The sequence below is a fragment of the Vulpes vulpes genome, chromosome 2 (genome assembly GCF_048418805.1).
Source record: "Vulpes vulpes isolate BD-2025 chromosome 2, VulVul3, whole genome shotgun sequence".
Lineage (NCBI taxonomy): Eukaryota > Metazoa > Chordata > Mammalia > Carnivora > Canidae > Vulpes > Vulpes vulpes.
Genome location: NC_132781.1, coordinates 66,508,281 through 66,531,732, shown reverse-complemented (window position 1 = coordinate 66,531,732; position 23,452 = coordinate 66,508,281). Strand labels below are relative to the sequence as shown.

General features: G+C 34.9%; 1 pseudogene; it reads left to right on the top strand.

Annotated features, from left to right (window-relative positions):
- Positions 1-7,937: 7,937 nt before the first annotated feature.
- LOC112923654 (Y-box-binding protein 1-like) lies at positions 7,938-22,980 on the top strand (annotated as a pseudogene).
- The last annotated feature ends 472 nt before the right edge of the window (positions 22,981-23,452 follow it).

Genomic DNA, 23,452 nt, shown 5'->3' with positions numbered 1-23,452 from the left:
AAATCACACAGGATTGCATGGTAGGAACAGCATAGCTCTGCCTTTAATTCTGTTTCTGTGTGTTGGTGGAGTGTGCAGTCTCACACACATACAAGGAAAAAAAAAAGAAAAAGAGAAATGGGGCTGCCATCCACCTTATCAAGTCCTTTTAACTAAAGGGACTTGTGTTATAAGTGCTCAGTGTTTATGTTTTTCTTCAGAAATAAATGCAGTATTTATAGGCTAGCACAATGCCTACCACAGGGTACTTTCTCTACAAATATTTGTATAAGAAAAAGAGAGAGAATAAAAGGGTAAAGAAAGAAAACATAACCAAGAAGAAAAAGAAAAAGAAAAGGAAAATGACCAGAAAGGTTTTCAAATCACCCTGACCAACTGAAAGCCCAGCTCTGTGTGCATTTCACAGGAAGTAGAGCTCAGTGTTGGTGGAAAACCTGTAGCTATTATCACACATTTTCCTGGTGAATTACATAAACTATGTGAAGATCCAAATGGTTCCCTAACCAGTCAGTAGCAGAGATAGAACTAAATTTCAAGTATCTTAGCCCCTAAATGCTTCGAGATACTTAGGTGAAAGTTTATGTATTACACTTCTAACCCTTCCCAAGAGCCTCCCACCAACCTGATGTGGTATCAGAGGGCAAGACATCAAATATCAATTCTAATTGCTTCCGTTGGGCAGCTATCTTGAGTTGGTTTCAAACGTAAAAAACAACTGAACTACTTCTGTCCCTTCAATTGATTTCCACCATTTTTTTCTCCTGTAATTTAGGAGACTTTCTGAATTCACAGACTTCAGTTCTCTTGGGTAGGAAACACTTCTGTACTTCCATTAGGTAGTTCACAAATCTGCCTTGCAACCTTTCAGCTTCACTGTTTCCTGCTAACCATAGTGTTCTCCCCAAACAGCCGGTCTTTGTAATGTATCGAACCATTAGGGTGACTGATATGGGTTACAGAGTGATGAACTAAAGTAGATACAGAAAAAAAAATTAGTGTCACAAGTCATTTGCATCCATTATTCTAATGGATTTTAAAACAATGAAATTATTTTCTATCAAAGCGTATTGAAAATGTGTGCAGTTAGAAGCCATTTGATTTTCATATACTCTATATTTTAACATTTAACAATTTGACAGTCTAAAAATGGCACGTTGTCACAGCTGAAAATCACTTAGAAATCCTGAGGTACCAAATTAAGTGTGGGGTAGGCCACATACAATTATCTTTGGAATTGTAGGGTAGTATTTGTTCTCAAGGACTTTGATGACAATATCATGATCATATGACCCACATAACTGTTCTTTTTCTTATGTTACTTTTCTTTAAGTGTAAACTTCTCATGAATGTATTTTCAAGCCAAAAGCTTACAATTGAGACTACATTGATTAAAGACAGTTAAATCCCAGATTCTAATTCTCTAGTGTTTAGCCAACCTATCTCTTTAGAGTTATTTATGATCATATGTCTGTTTATGCCCTCTGAGTGAGACTTGCAAAAATACTTCACTCTTCATGAATCAAGAAATTTCCCCAGGGTCATTGAGAAGGGGAGAAAATAAGTTCTTCTAGAAAGCAGGACCAAGTGATACAAGGAAACTCAATAAAGAAAAAGATTAAATTAGAGAACGATAGAAAATAAAGAATAAAAATGATGAAAGTGAAAGACTGATTTGAAAATAATAAGTTAAAATACATGAACATAGATATGACATATATATATATATATATATGCTAGATATATAAAGAAACAAATTAGAAAATAACAGAATAGGAATAAAAACATGGAGGAAATCATGAGAACAAACCACTGCTGAGCTACCAGTTGCATCACTCCTGTGAACCATATTGAAAATTCCCACCTCATCCCTATGCATTACAACATTTGCAATGGATCTGTCCATCCCTTAAAGCTCCTGACACCAGTATCAGTGCACATCCCTTGAAGCCAGAACATTTGCTCTTTGACTAACATAACCAGCTGATCCTTCCTTGCTTATAATTACTGTATCTCTAATCCAGTGCATTAATATAAGCAACCCCCCCAGCCATTTATATTTACCATACATCATCCTAATTCTGAGAGGCACTTATCTTCCATAACCATTTTTCACTACTTTTCTTCAATCCCATCTACTGTGCACCCTGGAACTTGCATTTCATGATTAACAAACTTCCCAAAATCTTTTGTTTCCTTGATGAATTTTCCTTTTATTACATGGTTATAACTGAAATCTTTTTTTGCCAATTGAAGTAGACATTCTAATGATCATCGACATTTTTTTATTTTCTTCTTCCTGAATGTTTACATATGGGTACCCTTTTGAATTTAGGTATAACCATATAACTTTCATGTCCCAATGAAATGTGAGAGGAAGGGACATTGTATCACTGTGGAGTATTTAAAAGCCAGTATATTACTCTTTTTATTCTCTTCCTTTAGTGTGGTATTTGTGGAATTTTATTTTGCTGTGCATGTGACATAATATGAAAACATGCAGGAACACTGAAGTCACAGAAAGAGAAATTTTTTTTAAAGAGAAATTTTTAAAACCATCATTTACAATTACACCAAAAAGAATAAAATATCTAGGAATAAACTTAACCAAAGAGGCAAAAGACCTGTACTCTGAAACCTAGAAAACACTGATAAAAGAAATTGAAGATGACACAAACAAATAGAAAGATATTCCGTGCTTACAAATTAATGTTGTCAAAATATCCACATGACCTAAAGCCATCCATAGATTCAATGCAATCACTATCAATGCATCAGCGTAGAGACCCCAGAAATAAACCTACAAATATATGGTGAGTTAATCTATGACAAAGAAGGCAATAATATACAATGGGGGAAAATATGGTTGTTTAATAAATGGTACTGTGAAAACTGGACAACTACATGTACAAGAATGTAATGAAGTACTTTCTAACACCATATACAAAAATAAATTTAAAACCTAAACATGAGACTTGAATCCACAAAAATCCTAGCAAATCCTATTGAATTATAATACAGATAGATGATACATTAGATACAAGTGCCTTATCAGATATATGACTTACCAAAAAAATGTTTTTATTCATCAGAGACAGCAATCTCTGATGTCAGCCACAACACTTTTCTAAATATATCTCCTAAGGCAAGGGAAACAAAAGCAACAAAAGACATCCCCTCCTAAAGTAAGGGAAACTATTGGGACTAACTCAAAATAAAAAGCTTTTGTGTAGCAAAGGAAAACATTGACAAAACAAAAAGACAATGTACTGACTGGGAAATGATATATCCAATAAGGAGTTAATATCCAAAATATATAATACATACAAACTCAACAACAAAAAAATCTGATTAGAAAATGGGCAGCGGACCTGAATAGACATTTTTCCAAAGAAGACATACAGATGGCCAACAGACACACAAAAAGATGTTCAACATCACTCATCATGAGGGAAATACGAATCAAAACTATAACGAGATATCACCTCACACCTGTTAGAATGGCTAAAATCAAAAAGACAAGAAATAACAAGTGTTGCTTAGGATGTAGAGAAAAAAGAACCATCGTGCACTGTTGGTGGAAATGTAAAGCAGTGCAACCACTGTGGATAACAGTATAGAGACTTCTCAAAAAAACTAAAAATAGAAATACCATATGATTCAATAATTCCACTATTGGCATTTACCCAGGTAAATAAAAACACTAACTGGAAAAGATGTATGCATCCCTGTGTTTACTGCAGCATTATTTACAACAGCCAAGATATGGAAGCAACCCAAGTGTCCATCAGTAAATGAATGGATAAGAAAAAATGTGGCATTTATACACAATGGAATGTTTTACAGTCATAAGAAAGGATGAGATCTTGCCATTTCAGACAACATGAATTAGACCTAGAGGGTTTTATGCTAAGTAAAATAAGTCGGACTGAGAAAGACAAATACCACATAGTTCTACTCATAAACGGAATCTAAAAAAAAATGAATAAACATGGGATATCTGGCTGTCTCAGTTGGTAGAACATGTGACTCTTGATCTCAGGGTTGTAAGTTGGAGCCCTACATTGGATGTAGAGATCACATTAAAAAATAAATAAATAAATAAATAAATAAATAAATAAATAAATAATAAACGAACAAAAAGCAGAATTAGAACTATAAATACAGAAAACTGATAGTTGCCAGAGGGAAGGGTGGGAGAAGGTGGACAAAACAGGTGAAGAGGAGAGGAAGATACAAGCCTCCAGTTATGGAATGAATAAGTCACAGGAATTAAAACTCAGCATAATGGATACAGTCAGTAATATTATAATAACAATATAATGAGACAGATGGTAGCTATACTTGTGGTGAACACAGCATAATGTATAAACTTGTCAAATCATTAAGTTGCACACCTCAAAGTAATGTAACTGTGTGTCAACTATACTAAAAATTAATTTGAAAGTACCAAAAAAATTATTTGTTGCTTACTGAGAATCTTATATTTTTGTTTGCCAAATATGGCAACCCAGGTATAAACCAATTGTTAAAGACCTGAAGGATAAATACAAATACAAACATTTCGGTCAATAGTAAGAAATTATTGAAGAGTAGAGTAACAAACATTCTAAAGGAAAAACAGTGACATAAGAGTCTCCCATACTGTTGATGAACACCAAAAAAGTGTTTGTTTTTCTATAGTGATGGTAGTTTTCCTGACTAGATGAAATCATCATGAGACTACCCTCCTGTCCCGTAATCAAAGGAATCAACCCTCCCCCATTAGACATATCTAAGTTTCTAGCAAAGAGTAACTTAGAACAGGGAGAAATTCATGAGTTCCAAGAAATTTAAAGTCTAAAACAGGTAGGCAAACTATGGCCCACTGATCTGTTTTTGAAAATAAGATTTTATTAGAACACAGCCATGCCCACCCATATACTATCTATGGCTGTTTTTACACTGAAGGAGTTGAGTAGTTGTCACAAAGCTAAAAAAATTTTCTACTTGATCCTTTATAGAAAAAAGTTTGCCAACTATTACTCTAAAGGCTATCTTGACCAGCATTTTCTCTTATTTTTAATATCTACTACTTTATTTTATTTAATAAATAAAGTATTAATATCTACTATTTATTTTATTAAAATATAACCAACTAAATCACATATTTTTTTCAACTCTTCAGTTGGTCTTTTTTGGCAAAGAAAATTCATACTCAAAACACTTTTACTTGGCAGCAGTAAGACATCTTACAGACACAAAAATATAGGTTATATGGTCTTGGAATGGAAATGACAGTAAGATTTAAAGGTATCAACTTTATAAATTCTACATTTTTCAATAGTAGCAAGTGTCATATCAAAATTATAATTCATATTTTCATTTTTAACTGTTTAGTCAATTTGAGCTATTATGAAAGCATAACCTTGGTACTAAAAATTATAAAGCTGTTTATATGGTGAAAGCTACTCATTTGCTCAAAAAAAGTTTAAGAAGTCTGTTCACTGAAATGTCATAAGGAAAAAATCTATACCAAGTTGTACAGATGTAGCTGCATCTTTAAAGATCCCAATACAATAAAAAATGGATTTCTTTTCTTCCATACATTTACCATGAACTTACTCCTCCCTCATTAAAATGTGAACTACACCAAACAAGAGAACAGCTGTTAGGTTTTTAATTAACTTCTTTAAGTCAAATAGTATAATAACTTAAAATCACTTTATGGAGACAAAAATTGTTTTTGAAAGAAAAATGGCTTTGCCTTTTCTCCTTGTAAGATAACCATAATTATCAAAAAGTGCATCAATATTAAAAGCTTAAGTGTTTTTACATAAGTGGTTTTTTTAATGCTAATCTTTTTACTTATTTGAAAAGTTTTCTTGAGATAAAATTAACAAACATATAATTTGTCCATTTAACGTGTACAATTCAATATTTTTTACTATAGTATTCACATTGTTATATAACCATCAACAATCTGATTTTAGATGTTTGTCTTCTCAAAAAACAAAAAAAACAAAAAACAAACAAAACAAAAAAGCCCATACTTTTATTCACCTCTGCCCCACTCCACCCCAGCCTTAGGCAACTACTTACCTATTTCCAATCTCTACAGATTTGCCTATTGTGGACATTTTATACAAATAAGATCATACAACTTGAGATCTTTTGTGATTTTTTTTCACTTAGCATGTTTTCAAGTTTTATTTATTTTGTAGCATGTATCAGTATTTCATTTCTTTTTATTACTAAATAATATTCCATTGTATGGTTATACAAATTTTATTTCTCCATTCATCATGTGGTTTATGTCTACCTTTTGGCTATTATGAGTAATTCTGTTCTGAACTTTCATTTACAAGTTTTTTGTGTAGATATATGTTTTTATCTATCTTTGGTAAATACTTTAAAGTAGAACTGCTGGGTTATATGGGAACTCTGTGCTTAATATTTTGAGGAAATGTCAAACTGTTCTCCAAAGAGTTTCAACATTTCACATTCCCACTAGCAACATAAAAAGAGTTCCAGTTTCTCCATATTCTCATTAATATTTGCAGCTATCTGGATTTTTTTTTTTTACAATATCCATCAATTGAATATGAAGTATGATCTCATTGGAGTTTTGATTTGCAGTTCTCTAATGACTAATGGTGTTGTGCATCATTTCAAGGGCTTACTGGCCATGAATCTTCTTTGAAGAAATAACTATTCAGATCCTATGCCCTTCTTTTAAATTGAGTTATTGGGTGTTTTTATTATTGAATTATAATACAGATAGATTGTACATTAGATACAAGTGCCTTATCAGATATATGACTTACAAAAAAAATGTTTTTATTCTGTGGATTGTCTTCTCACTTTCTTGGTAACATTGTTTTTAGCAGTAAAGTTTTAAATTTTGGTGTATCCAATGTATCTGTTTTTTTCCTTTTGTAGCTTACACTCTTGGTGTTGTATTTAAGAAAGCATTGCCCAAACCAAGATCATGAAGATTTTTTTCTTCTAAGAGTTTTATAGCTTTCTTGCGTATAGGTTTATAATCCATTTTGTGTTATTTTTGTAAATAGGATGAGGTAGGGATCTAGCTTCATTGTTCTGCATGTGGATATTCAGTTTCCCAGCACTATTCACTGAAAGATTAATCTTTCCTTGATTAAATTGTCTTAGCATTCCTGTCAAAAATCAAGTGATTGTAAATGTGAATTTCTTTCTGGACTCTCAATTCTATCCCATTGATCTATATGTCTATCCGTATACCAGTACCAAGTTGTCTTGATTACTATAGGTTTGCGGTAAGTTTTAAAATCACTAGCTGTAAATATTCCCATACTCTCAAAATTGTTTTGGCTGTTCAGGTTCTCTTGCATTTTCATAATAATATTAGGATCAGGTTAGAATGGAGTTCTTGGCCTTTGAGTAGTGGCTAGGTAGGAGAGGAGAGATCCAGTTCCCTCCATGCCCCTACCTTCAACATGGTGCTGTGAGGGATAAAAAAATGGCAACCTGACCCTTCAGAAATGAAACTTTAACCCTAGAAGAGCTGGAGAAAGAGGGAGCCCCTGTCTTCTTGGGTGTATACACCTGTAATATAGTGTCTTTAACACGGAGCAGGGATGCTGGTAGGGGGTAGTGTCAGGAAACAAATCATGACTCCAATGCTACTACTCTTTTTGTTCACACATAGATTTAATAGATTTTCTTCAACTAATTTTTTTTTCTCCAGTCTCTGTATTCTTTAGAACATCTTTAAAATCTTAAGTTTTTCAACATTTTCATCATTAAATTGTTGTTTCTTAAGGAGAGAGCCTACCAAGCTCCATACTCTGCCATTCTAAATGTCCCCTTTGCATAAACTTTTAAAAATCTACTTGATTATAATAACATTGCTTTAGTTAGGAGGAGTAGCAGATATTACTTCTATTTTTCAAATAAGGCAAAATAGGTTAAATGTAGAAATGGAAATTGTACGCCAAGAAATAGAATACATGTCTCCCAACCAACAGGTTTTATCAGTTCAAGCTGCTGCTGTGATAGAGTAAGCCTACAGAAAAAGTTCAATGAATTTAATTTACTTCTCAAGATACATGTGATTCCTCAATCTTATGTTTTTAGTCTGCCGTGAAAATGTTCAAGAACTTTGCAAAAATAGCCAGAACTGGCCAGGTAGCAAGTCTGTCAAATATTAATAAGGTGTAACACTTTATGTGTTTAGAAAGGCTCCTCCTTAATAGAAAAACGTGTCAGAAACAGATAAATCAGTGATAATTAATTAAGCTGATTGGCAAGTTTTCTAATGGTTTTTCTATTGGTTCCATGTTACACAATTTAAAGAAAACAAGGACAGAAAGTCACAAATGCATATAGACAGCTAAACTCATAAGGCAACCTACTACCTGGAGAAAAATTATAGGGTCAATTCAAGACAAAATTGTGATGTAAGAAATTTATCCTTCTTCACTGCCCTTTATCCTTTGTTCTGATAACAATTCCATTTTCTCCAGCAACAAGTGTTTGATGAGTTTGTATTCTTCTCCATTATCTCAAAATTTGCATCACGGTCTTGATTTGATCTTAACATGTCCCCCATTTAAGCCATTTGTATCCTCACTGAAGCTTGAATTAAAGACTGTAGTTTCACCAGTGTAATTTTGGACATCCTCAAGGGAGTAAGAGAGAGATTTTTGGAACACCCTGAAGCTGTCTTCCTTTACAGCTGAAACCACTCACATGTGGGTGGTTTCCACTCTACTTACGCATAAGGATTGCTCTACAAGAAAGACACCATTTCTGCTTGTATAACAGAATCATTCCCCTGAATTTACAGCTTCAATCCCCCTATCAGTCATTGTGACAGCACTTCACAGCAATACAACAGGAGAGATTGAAGACTAAGACAACTGGTCTGCCTACCAGTCAGATCTGATTACAGCTCTGTACATCAATGTTTAGACTACAAGGCAGTATGTATCATCTTTATCACAATGTAAGATCAGATAAACTATCTGCTGTTCTTCATTATCTGGGGAAAGCCTGGAAGAGAACATATAGTGCCAGTCATATTATGCATTACCTTTCTTCCACTGAAAAGTAAAATTGAAAGACAGAAATAAAAATTTATCAATTCAGGGAATCAGAACTCCACTTCATTTTGCAATTAAACATCAGAGACCTACCCATTTCTATTTTAGTTCTTTGAATATAAAACATATCCAAGAAGATGGGGAAAAGACTCTTACAATGCCTCTAAATTTGTTTCCATCTCTGGTCAAGTTCAGGATCAGACAGGAAATATTGAAATGCATTAGGAAGTTGTCTTCACTTAGCATTTTATTATTCTCTTTCTGAAAATTCAACCTAAACAGATTCCTGTTTTGAAAACTACCTGGCCTAATAATAATGTAAGAATCCCACAAAGAAGAGTATAAAGCTAATGGACAATAGAAATTTGAGTCAATCCTCTTACCCATCTATCCAGGAGTCTACCATAACTGCGTCACAAACAGAAGTGTTATAAGAAAACATGGTGGTCTTTTACTACTTAAATAATCTTTTATCTTCAAATTTTTAATGATACACCTTCAATGTCAATGCAGGATAATTAGTTGACCATACATTATACACCTTTCTGGCTTTTAAAAGTAATGGTATTAAGTGAACAATGTGTTATTTTGCATGTTTTAATAATTTTAACTCAATTAAATTTTTAGTCTGCTTTATAATTGATAATTAGTCCACACTCCATATATTTGCTCAAGCTGAAACCCAAGAGTCATTTTGTTTGTCTTCATGCCTACGCACCCCACATCTAATCCATCTGTAAGTCTTGAGAGTTCTACCTTTGAAAGATATGCCAAATCCAGCATGTCTTGCCAGAGAGACACCTTCATAACTTGGGCTATTCCAGAGCATCCTATTGCTTCTGCTTTTGTTCCATTTCAGGCAATTTTCTCCAAAAACATTTTAAAATAAACATTTAAACATTTTTAAATAAAAATCAGATAATTTCACTCCCTTGCTCAAAACCTGCCAGTGTCTTTACTGTTTTCAACTTATGCAGAAGATAATTCAAACTCCTAGTCATGGCCTGAGTGCCTTATATATTCCAACCTCTACCACTTCTATTCAAGCTACACTAGCTTCTTGCTCCTCTTTGAACATAGTTGCATTAATGAAATGGAATTTGCATTTTACAGGCTAAATACCACAATGATTTTCTATGAGGTCTTACGGGTTATAGAATTCTTCTGTATGATATTCCCTTTGAAAAACCACATCAAGAAACACCTCTTAAGGCATAAGTAGTGCATAAAAAGAGTGGTAAGTCCTCTTATTAGGTGACAGAAATATGAATGAGAATCTCCTACACAAACAAAATCACCAAATAGAAAAAATATTGTAAAATAACATTCAATGCACAATTTTTCATACCCACTGGCATCCAATTAGATCATAGATGCTGTGTTTCAGAATCATCAACTTATATCTGATCTGTTGGCTAGCATAATCCAATTTACACAAAAAATCTTTTTAGAAAAGCCATACAAATCTGACAATCATATGGTTAACTTTTGCTTAATAAGCAATAAAATGTTGAACAGAAAATATTTGCAATATTTGCAGATGACATGGTATTACATAGAGAAAACCCTAAAGATGCTACCAAAAAAAATGTTGGAACTAACGAAAGAATTCAATAAAGTTGTAAAATACAAAAGCAATATACAGAAATATGATGCATTTCTATACACTATCTAGAAAGAGAAATTAAGAAAACAACCTCATTTACAATTTTATGAAAAAGAATAAAATACCTAAGAATAAATTTAACCAATGCAGTGAAATTCCTCTATGCTCTGAAAACTATCAGACATTGATAAAAGAAATTAAAGAAGACACACCAAAAAATGGAAAGATATTTCATGCTAATGGATTGAAAGAATATTGTTAAAATATCATACTACCCAAAAAACAGATAAATTCCAATGGCATTTTTCACATAAATAGAACCAACAATCCTAAAACTTGTATGAACCCACAAAAGACCCCAAATAGCCAATGCAATCTTGATAAAGAAGAATAAAGCTGAAGACATCACACTGCCTGATTTCAAACTATATTACAAAGCTACCCTAATTTGAAATAATATGGTATTGGCATAAAATCAGACATGTTGATCAATGGAACAATAGAGAGCCCAGAAATAAAACCATATACTTATGGTCAACTAATTTATGACAAAGGAGGCAAGAATATACAACGGGGAAATAACAGCCTCTGTAAGAAATAATAATGGGACAATTGGATAGCCACATGTAAAAGAATGCAATTGGACCACTATCATACCCCATACACAAAAATTAACTCAAAATGGATTAAAGACTTGAATGTCAGATATGAAATCATAAAGCTCCTAGAAGAAAACACAGGCAGCAAGTTCCTTGACATTACTCTTGGCAATGAGTTTTTGGAACTGACTCTAAAATCAAAATAAATAAGTGAGACTACATCATCTGCACAGCAAAAGAAACAATCAACAAAATGAAAAGTCACCTACTGAATAAGAGCAAGTATTTGTGAATCGTATATCTGAAAAGGGGTAAATATCCAAAATAGATAAAGAACTTTTACAACTCAATAGCAAAAGAACAAATAATCCCACAAAAAAAGAAAAAAAAATGAGCAAAGAATCTGAATAGACATTTTTCCAAAAAAAAAAAAAAAAAAAAGACATACAGATAGTCAACAACTTTCTCAAAAATTGAAAGCAGAATTACCGTTGATCCAGCAATTCCAATTCTGAGTTTTTATCTGAAGAAAATGAAAACACTAACTTGAAAAGATATATCAGCCCGTATGTCCATTGTAGAATTATTTACGGTAGCCAAGACATGGAAATAACCTACGTTTCCACAACAGGTGACAAAACAAAATGTGATATACATTTTATTCAGTCATAGAAAAGAATGGAATCTTTCCATTTGTGACAACATGGATGCACTTTGAGGGCACTATGCTAAGTGAAATAAGTCAGAGAAAGCAAATACTATACAATCTCACTTATATGTGGAACCTAAAAACAAAAAAAAAAACAAGCCCATAGATACAGTTAACAGAGAAAAAAAATGGCAATTGCCAGAGGTGGTGGATGGGCAGGGGACTGAAATGGGTGAAAGAAGTCAAAAGACACAAACTTTCAGTTATAAAATAAGTAAGTCATGGGGATGTGATATGCAGCATGATGAGTACAGTTAATAATGTTGTATTATATATTTGAAAGTTGCTAAGAGACTAGATCTCAAAAGTTTTTATCACAAGAAAAAATTCTATATGTATGAGGACAAATGCTAACTAGGTTTATTTGTGGTAATCATTTTGCATTGAATGCAAATAATGAATCATTATGGCTTTTGTTTGCTTTTTAAACAGAGGAAATTTTATTACCAGAGACAGCTAGGATGTTAACAGGGTCCAAGGAGGTAACTGTGGCCCTGCTTGAAAAATCACTGACACACTCCCCATAAATACTGTGAGAGAGAGCTGGATGGGGAAGCCATCCTCCATTTGAGGGAAGTGCCCCCCAAAAAAATGGATCCTCACCAGAATCCCACACTGAAAATTGGAGAAAATGTGCTTCACTTCCAGCAGGGGAGGGGACAAGTAACTATTTGGAAACAGGCCCAAGGCATTCTGGTCTTTTTTAATGAGGCCTACCCACAAGAGAAACTATTTTACTGAACTCTCAAATCGTTATGTTGTATACCTGAAACTAACATAATGTTGTATGTCAATTATGTCTCAATTTAAAAAAAAAAAAAAAGGAAAAACACTAATACCAGTATTAAAATCCCTAAAAAGAGAAAAAAGAAAATACGAACATTCATCTTAATCTTACATCAGAGGAAGAAATTAGGCATTTAAATATACTTTTATCACACATCATCTATTTGGGTAAATACTTTGAAGTACAATTGGATTTCCATATATAGAGAAAGATCCCCTTAGAAGTATTAAACAGAAGTTGCTTAAAGTCTACTTCATATTACATCTAAATACAATGTCTATCACATATTTCACTCCTTACACATGTTCAGAAGTTTTTTGTGTGTTTTTGTTTTTTTTAAGATTTTATTTATTTATTCATCAGAGACACAGGGAGAGAAAGAGACAGAGAGAGAAGCAGGCTCCATGCAGGGAGCCCGACATGGGACTCAACCTCTGGTCTCCAGGATCATGCCCTGGGCTGAAGGCGGCACTAAACCGCTGAGCCACCCGGGCTGCCAGCTCAGAATTTTTTCATCTGTAGACTTTCCTACCATTACAGTATGCCCTTTTTGTATACATATATAAAATGTTTCCTAATTATTATAGCTCTATCCTCACTCTAACATTTTAAGAGTAAAATGGTTACTTTACAACTCAAAAGTTAAACTTAAAAAACCTTAAGTATATAATATTTCTTAGAGAGAAGAACTATAATTCTCAAGCTGATAGGAATTGGAGAGATTTAGTGATACTCAATCCAGCTTAAAATAAAGTTGCTGTCCTGTCCTTTCCTACGGCTTATGTCTCTGACAGCAAACATAATTAAAGCTATAGAGAGAGAAATCACCAGTTGTTCTGAATCAGTGAAACGTGACAACCAAGAAAATAATGCTAAAGCTTTTTTTCAAAAAAAAATCTCAAGTACTGATTCTACCCACAGACCCCTTTTCTTCTGTGTCATCCTTAACAGCAGATATAAATACAGAACGAACATGAATCAATAGAAAAGACTGGGGAGAGAGAGAACAATTTAGGGAATTTTTTTGATGTATTATGGTTCACACACACGCAATCATCCAGCAAGCATGACATTCTCCTCAGCTCTGATCTGCTGGCACCTGCTCACTCTTCTAGTCAGCCCCATGGTTTCTCTATCTCACTTCCCTCCTGTAAACTGAATGTCAGCTCAGGTGCCAGAAAAAGTAGGGTTAAAACTTCAACATCTGTTTCCTACTAAAGTCACAGAAATCTTTTGTCAGTTGCCTACTCCTTGGCCTTGCTAGGAAAAGGTGGCTACAAGGAGGAAGACTGCTAAAGTGAAAAGAGTCTATTTTAAATTTCTGTCATCATGATTAAACACGATTTTCTCCAAAATGCCCTAGGGTCTCATTTTGAACCAAATCTTTTCCTGCTGGCATGTTTCTGATTCACTGGCACTTACCCACCTGCATACCAGGGATATGCCATCTTTACAGGAATTAAAAAGAGTTATCACCATGAACTCAGACTGTGTTGTATTCAACTTATATATAATATGTATATTTGAAACCACTCTGAAGAGTGTGGTTTTCCTGAAACTGGTTTTAGCAGGCTGCATGATGGCTTGGCAGTCTCTTAGAAGCAACACAGAAGCCATCAGCATGATTCTCCCACTGGCTCTTAAACTCAGAAGTGGGCAATTGGTTAGTACTTATTTTAGAAAGCCTGGCAGGTCGTTTGCTCACAACTGTGCACCTCTTCTAAGTCTCATGCTAGTGAGCTCTATTATTATAAAAAGCCATACATATAATTAATCCACATCATCATGCCACCTTGTCACCTTTGGACCAACCATGCTTCACATACTACAGAAAGCCTAGATTTTACTCCATGATATTGCCATTACACTTAGGATAAGAACTGAAATTATGTCAATTATTTTTATTTTCATTTCTTAAAAATATGCAAGGTTACAGACATTTTTCCCTAAAAGCAGATGATACAAATCCAAAATTCCAAGAATGATTTGTTTGTTCATTTTTATTTGTTTTGCTATATATATGCCTGTGGTGGATAAAAGAAGTGAGGATTGGGCTTCTGGACATGAGCCTTTCACTTTCTTACTCTGTAACCTTGCATAAGTCATCTTAGTTTCATTCCTTTAACAGTAAAATGGAAATAACAATACACATCCTCTCTATCACACATTATATAAAACCGTGCTAGATAAATGTAAGGTTTTTGCACTGAGTTAAAATGTGAATAAACATGTGTTTATAAAATATGCATTTCCATTGAAAACCTATATATTAGTAAAAAGAGTGTTTTGGCAAGAAAATTGGCTGGCAACCAAAGACTTGTGTTGCAAATTGCCAATTCCAAGTAGTTTGGCAGAAAAATCCAGACAGAAATCATATACCTCCCTGTGATGATTAATTTTATGTGTCAGTTTGTCTGGACCCTGGTGCCTAGATATTTGGTCAAACACTTTTTCTAGATGTTTCTGTGGAGGTGTTTTTCGGGTGACATTAACATTTGTATCAGTGGACTTCAAGTAAATCATATTGTCCTCCATAGTGTGGGTGGGCCTCATCCAATCCATTGAAGGCCTGAATAGAACAAAGGCTGACCTTCCCCAGAACAGGAAGGGAAGTCTGCCAGCAGACAGCCTGCAGACTTCAAATGAAACGTCAGCTCCTCCCTGGGTATCCTGCCTGTTGGACCTACCCTGCAGATTTTGGACCTGCCAGTCTCTATTATCATGTGAGCCAATTCCTTAAAATAAAGTCTTCTCTCTCCCTCAATCTCTCTCTACACACACCCTCAGTTCTGTTTTGTTTCCCTGGAGAACCCTAACTAATATACCCCCTAAAATCCATGTGGGATGATTGACTAATCTTGGCCAAAGGAATATAAGGAAAGTGAAGTGTGTCACTTCTGCAGGAAGCTATTTAATTATCGGTGTGCTTTCTCCACTTTCTCTTCTCCTCCTGTGACATATTTGGAAGCCACATGTGGAGTATAGTTACATGTGGTTCACAAGATGGATGAGGCCTGAAGATTGGCCCAAGAAAGAATGTGTGTATTGGATTTTGTGTGCATGAGAAAAATATTATTGTGTTAGGCCACTGAGATTTGGGGATTATCTGCTACAGCAGCTGGAACTAGTTACCCTGACTAATGCGGGTATATTTTATTGTGTACAAATTGAACAAAAAGGGAAAAATTCTGCTTTTGTTGAAATGCAAAAGAAAAAAGCAACTTCTGACACCTGGAAACTATCCTGAACACTTTTCACAGAACACCAACAGCAGACAAAGCACTCTCTGACTATAAGAAACAAGACTGGAATGAGTAAGTCATGGGAATCAAAGGCACAGCATAGGGAACATGGTCAACGGTACTAGAATAGTGTTGTACAGCAACAGATGGTGGCTACGCTTGTGGTGAGCATAGCTAACCTATGGAGACGTTGAATCACTACATTGTATACCAAAAACTAATGTAACATTGTGTCAACTATATTCAAATTTTTAAAAAAGACAGAAACAAGACTGCTCTATAATCATGTTTAAACACAGAGAAAAATGTAAACATTGTCCAGACCAGAAAAATAATCCAACATCTCCCTATCTAGAGTCATATGAGTGAATGCTGCCTAGTTTTAGCTTCCCTCTAGTCTTCCCTCCTTCTAAGGAAGATATATTAAATACCCAATCACAATTAGCCCTGCTTCCTGACAGCATCCAATCCAGAACAAGGCCTCAGAACGAAGATTTAAGATTCCTGAAGTCTTCCCCCAAATCACCCAAGCAACACTGAAATTCTATTTTAACAGTCCTTTCCAACACTCTACTGAGACACTCTGCAATTTCCCATGACCAGTTGTGTGGTCTCCCTCAATGGCTCATTACAATAAGCATAAACCCAAACTGTCTAACTACAGGTGTGTTCTTCATGGTCTTTAGCTGGAGAGCATCAATATGGGTAATAATTGTACCCTTAGAAAATACAGAAATTGGACAAAATTATTTCTACGACTATTTATTTGATTCTAACTGCCTGTGGTCATGCTGATTTTCAGAGTGGGTAGATGAAAACAGCTTTTCTCTATACCACATAGTGAGACTCTATAATCAGCAACAACATTACATTTGGATTAAATTGCTATTTTTTTAAAAATGTGTTTTTTTCTGAATTTTTAGCTTGGAACATGTCCAAATACTTATTAAAGGCTTGTTACTTTATATTTGATCTTCTTTTATTGAAAAGTCTTTAATGGAATACACAGAGAATTAATATTTATATTTTAACAAACCAATTTTTATTTTTCTTTAATAAGACTTAGAGAATATTACTCTCCAGAAAACTTTAAATTGTCAAACTTGGAATCAAAAGTATGGGAGAAAGTTTAAAAAGATCTGAAAGATAAAATGAATTTAAGCTACAGGTTAAGTATGTGTTAACATTTATTTCAATAATATCATTCTTGAGTTTTTGTATGCAAATTTATTTTCCACCTAAGGAAACTTTGTGTGTGTGTGTGTGTGTGTGTGTGTGTAGCAAAGTGTTTCACTCCTCTTTTAAAATGTCTTTTAAATTCTTAACATCTGTATTCTCAAACTCTACTGTGACTAAAAATTACTAGGTAAACTTTTTAATAATTGGTTTTAGAACAACTGGAAAGCCTTTTAGTGAAGGCAAAATTAGTTCTGTACCTCACACCATGCACTAAGAATAATTTCAAAAAGATCGTATATTTAAAGTTTAAAAAAAATTAAAATTTTCTGGGGCACCTGGCTAGCTCAGTTGGTAGAGTGTGCAACTCTTGATCTCAAGATCATAAGTTTGAGCCATGTTGGGTGTATAGATTACTTAAAAATAATATCTTGAAAAAAATAATTAAAATTTTATGTGAATTGAAAGATATAGATGAGTGCCTTTTCAGCCTGAGAACAGGGAAAACTTCCTATCTTGATACCCAGTAACAATTCAAGAAAGAAGAATGAATAATTAACTAATAATTTTAAAGTATTCTGCAGACCAGAAACACTATACACAAAGTTAAAATGTGCATAAAAACTTGGAGAAGTTATTTATAACTGATAAGGGGGTGGGATGGAAAGCCAGTATAAATGATATAATAAGAGTTCCCCAAAACCTTAGATAAAAAGACCAACAATCCAGTAGAAGAATGATCAAAGATCAATGATCAATCTTTTCAAAGATTATGAATAGGTAGTTCACAGAACAAGAACACAGAAATCACCCTTAAATAAAAAAATAGCCAAACTCACTTAAAAAAGAAATTCTAAGGGAACCCTGGGTGGCTCAGCGGTTTAGCACCTGCCTTTGGCCTGGGGCATGATCCTGGAGTCCTGGGATCGAGTCCCATGTCGGGCTTTCAGCATGGAGCCTGCTTCTCCCTCTGCCTGTGTCTCTGCCTCTCTCTCTCTCTTTCTCTGTCTATCATAAATGAATGAATAAATCTTAAAAAAAAGAGAGAGAGAAATTCTAAATACCACTATAGTGAGAAAATATTGTTCAACTATCAAACTGGTAAAATCTAAAGGTTTGAAAAAAGCTGTTAGGGAAAATGTTAGGAATAAGAATATTTATCAATTTTTGGCAGAAATGCAAACTGGAACAGCCCTTAAGATAATAACTTTGCAATATATAGAAAATGTGGAATTAATAAGTGATTATAGCAAGGTTTCAGAGTAGAAAGTTATAAAGTCAATCAACCAACCATGAACAAGTTAAATTTGAAATTACAAACACATTATCATTTACATTAGCATCTCCAAAAACTGAAATACTAAGTATAAGTCTAACAAAATATGTACAAGATCTATATTAGAAAAACTGCAAAGCTCTGATGAGTGAAATCAAATAAACACTAAATAAATGGAGATTATATATATTCCATGTTCATGAATAGAAAGACTCAAATATTGTCAAAATGTCAGTTCTTCCCAACTTGATCTACAGATTCAATACAATCCTAATCAAGATTCCATCCAGTTATTTTGTAGATATCAACAAACTGATTCTAAAGTTTAAATGGAGAGGTAAAAGACTCAAAATAGCCAACACGATATTAAAAGAACAGAGTCTAGAGATTGACACTATGTGACTTCATGATTACTATAAAACTATGTGGTATTGGTGAAAGAACAGACAAATAGATCAATGAAGCAGAACAGAGAGCTGAAAAATAAGCCCACATAAATACAGTCAACTGATCTTTGACAAAGGAGCAAAGGCAATACAATAAAGAAAAGATTGTCTTTTAAATAAATGGTGCTGAAACAACTGGACATCCAAAACTAACTAACTAACTAACTAACTAACTAAATAAATAAATAAATAAATAAATAAATAAATAAATAAAAAATAAAACAAGCAACCTATACACAGACTTGCAGCTTTACAGTAAGAAATTAACTCAAAAAGGACCGCAGAGCTAAATATAAACTGCAAACCTATAAAACTCCTAGGAGGGATCCCTGGGTGGCACAGCGGTTTGGCGCCTGCCTTTGGCCCAGGGCGCGATCCTGGAGACCCGGGATCGAATCCCACATCAGGCTCCCGGTGCATGGAGCCTGCTTCTCCCTCCGCCTGTGTCTCTGCCTCTCTCTCTCTCTCTCTGTGACTATCATAAATAAATAAAAAATAAAATAAAATAAAATAAAATAAAATAAAACTCCTAGGAGATTACATAGGAGAAAATCTAGTTGACCTTGGGTTTGGAAATTGTTTTTCAAATACAATAGCAAAGGCATGATCCCTGAAAGAAATAATTGCTAAACTGGACTTCATTAAAATTAAAAACTTGATGTCTGCAAAATATAATATCAAGAGAATGAAAAGACAAGCAGATGGAGAGAAAATATTTGCAAAAAATACATAATAAAGACTGTTACACAAAATAGACAAAGAACCCTTAAAATTCAACAATACGAAAACAAACAACCCAATTAAAAAGTGAGCCAAAGACTTTAACCAGCACCTCACCAAGTAAGATATATAAACGGCAAATCAGCATATAAAAAAGAGCTTCACATCATATGTCATCAGAGAAATGCAAAATGAAATGAAGACACCACTCAAACTTCTTAGAATAATGAAAATCCAAAACTGACAACAGCAAGTGTTGGCAAGGATGAGGAGCCACAGAGACTCTCATTCCTTCCCAGTGGGAATGCAAAAGGGAACAACCACTTTGGAAGACACTTTGGCAGTTTCTTAGAAAAGTTAATATACCTTTACCATACTATTCAATCTCACTCTTTAGTATTTATTCAGAGGAGTTGAAAATGTATGTTTACACAAAAAATGTTTGTAGCAACTTCATTACCAATTGCCAAAACCCGGGGCACCTGGGTGGCTCAGTCGGTTAAGCATCTGCCTTTGGCTCAGGTCATGATCCCAGAGTCCTGGGATTGAGCCCCATATCTGGCTCCTTGGTCAGTGGGGAGTCTGCTTCTCCCTATCCTTCCACTTATCCCCCTGCGGGCTCTCTCTCTTTCTCTCTCTGTCAAGTAAATAAATAAACTCTTTAAAAATAATAATAATAATTGCCAAAACTCTGAAGCAATCAAGATGATCTTCAGAAGGTGAATGGATAAACTGTGATACATTGGATTACTATTCAGCACTAAAAAAATTATCGGTTAAGCCAGGAAAAAACATGAAGGAAACTTAAATGTATCTGACTAGGTAAAAGAAGCCAATCTAAAAAGGCTACATACTATATGATTCCAATCATATGACATTCTGGAAAGGGCAAAACTATGAAGACAATAAAAAGATCAGCAGTTTGAGGGGTTTGGGATTAATAGGTGAAGCACAGAAAACTATTAGGGCAGGGAAAATGCTCTGTATGCTATAATGATAAATACATGTCTATATATATATTTGTCCAACCCCACAGAATGCACAGCACAGATTAGACTGGACCCTAATATAAACTATGGACTTGGACTCACAAGATGTGTCAATGGAGTTTCATCATTGGCAACAAACGCACCATGCTAGTGGGGGATTTTGATAATAGGGGAGATTGTGGATATGTGCGGGCAGGGAGTATATTGGAAATCTATACACAGTTTTTAAAACGATTTTATTTTTTTTTATTTTTATTTTTTTTTTTATTTAAAAGAGACCATGCAGGAGCAGAGGGGAGAGACAGAGGGAGACAGAGAATTTCAAGCAGACTCCCTGCTGAGCATAGAGTCCTACATGGGGCTGGATCTCATGACCTAAGCTGAAATCAAGAATCCCACATTAATCCAACTAAACCACCCATGTGTCCTTGTATCTTCTGCTCAATATTGTTGTGAACATAACAGTTATGTTCTAAAAATTAAAGTCTGTTAAAAGTTACCAAAAAAACATGATTTTACCCTTTGATGTTTCCACCTTTAAGAATTTATCCCAAATATACACTGGAAAAGTATGAAGTTATTTATAAACATTACTGTGAACGTATTTGTAAAATTAGTTACTAGAACCAACCAAAATATCATCAACAATTTCACTAAAGTGGCAGGATACAAAGTCAATCTATAGAAATCAATTGTATTTCTTTATACTAATGATAAAAAGCATCTGAAAATAAATAAATAAAACCATCCCATTCACAATAACATCAAAAAAAAATAAAGTACTTAGGAATAAATTTAACACAAGGAAGTAAAAGATCTATACAATAAAAACTACAGAATTTAGCTGAAAGAAATCAAAGACACAAAAAATGGAAAGATACGGTGTTCGTGGATCAGAAGAATTAATGTTGTTAAGATGTCCGTACTGCCCAAAGCCTTCTACACATTCAACACCATCCCAGTCAAAATACCAATAGCATTCCTCATAGAAATAGAAGAAAGAATACTAAAATTTGTGTGGAACCACAAAAGACCCAAAATAGAGAAAATAATCTTGAGAAAAAAAGAACAAAGCCGAGGTACCATGCTTCTGGATTTCAAGCTATACCACAAAGCCATGGTAATAAAAACAGTACTGGCACAAAAATAGACACACCAACCAGCAGAACAGAGTAGAAAGCCCAGAAGCAAATCCCAGTATATTAAGTCAACTAATATTTGCCAAGGAAGCCAAAAATCAGCCAATAAGGAAAAGATAGTCTCGTCAATCATTAGTGCTAGACAAACTGGAGCTACACATGCAGACCAGTGAAGTTAGAACCCTATCTCACACCACTCTGAAAAATTACCTCAAAGTGGAGTTCCACCTGCAGCAGAAAATAGGCCCCAGAGAGCCCTGAGTGCCCCCACCACCTCCACAGGGAGCCCAGCTGCTGCAGCGGGCCCAGCCATCATCACCACAGCCATGAACAACGAGGCTGAAGCCCAGCAGCACCTGCCACTCTGCATTTGGAAGATGCATTTGTATGTCAGACTGCCATAAAGAAGAACCCCAGAAAGTACCTTCGCAATGTAGGAGATGGAAATCCTGAAATTTGCTTTTGTTGGTGCAAAGGCAGCAAATGTGACAAGCCATGCAAGGCGGTAAGTAGGCAGCCAACCCTAACCATTACAGGCACTATCCATGTGGTAGGCATTCTCCAAACACAGAATTCTTTTTTTTTTTTTTAAGATTTATTTATTTATGAGAGAGAGAGAGGCAGAGACACAGGAGGAGCAGGTTCTATGCCGGGAGCCCGACGTGGGACTCCAGCATCACGCCCTGGGCCAAAGGCAGGTGCTAAACCTCTGAGCCACCCAGGGATTCCCTCCAACCGCAGAATTATCGGAGTAGTGAGAGCAGGAAAAAGAAGGGATCAGAGAGTGCTCCCCAAGGCCAGGCCCAAGACCGTAGGCACAGCACAGGTGGGGGTTCCCACCTTACCATCTGCAGACCCTGTGGGAGTGAACCACAGTCTTCCAACCCTTCTGTGCAAGGAGAAGTGATGGAAGCTGCTACCACCAGGGTGCAGGAGAACAAGTTAGACCAGTGAGACGCCATGTGTATGGGAGTTATAGATTAGGGTTCCACAGGGGGCCTCCTGGCCGAAGATAGTCCAGAGAGGACGACAATGAAGAAGATAAGGAAAATCATGGAGATGAAACCCAAAGTCAGCAGTCACTTCAGCGTGGGTACCCCTGCAACTTTAGTTACTGAGGCAGATGCCCAGAAAACCCTAAACCACCAGATGGCAAAGAGACCAAAGCAGCAGCTCCACTAGCTGAGAATTCATCCACCTGGGAGGCACAGTGGGGCCAGGCTGAGTAAATACCAGTTTATCATCTCTCCCACCATCCGGTTTAGTCATCCAACAAGAAGAAACAAGTATGAAATTCCAGCAATAAGCAACGAACAAAAGATTGGAGCTAAAGACCTTAAATGCTTGCCTTTTTTCCCATTGACCAGATAGGTAGAACTATCTGCATTATCTATGCAGCATGGGGCTTTTATTATTTTTACCCAAAAACATTTATTTTTGGTAATGAAAAATCCATTTTTTTAAAAAAGCCTCAACACATTTATAAAGGTTTTTAAGTTGTTTCAAGTTTTTTAAGTTCCGGTTGAGTTTTTTAAGAACTTCATTTTTAATTTGTAATAAAAGTTTACAGCTTGATTTTTTTTTTCAAAAAAGTCAACAAATGGCAAGCACCTATTAGTAAAGGTCTTAAATAATTATAAAAAAAGAGAGAAAGAAGTAACTCAAAAAGGATCAAAGAATTAAATATAGACCTGATACCAT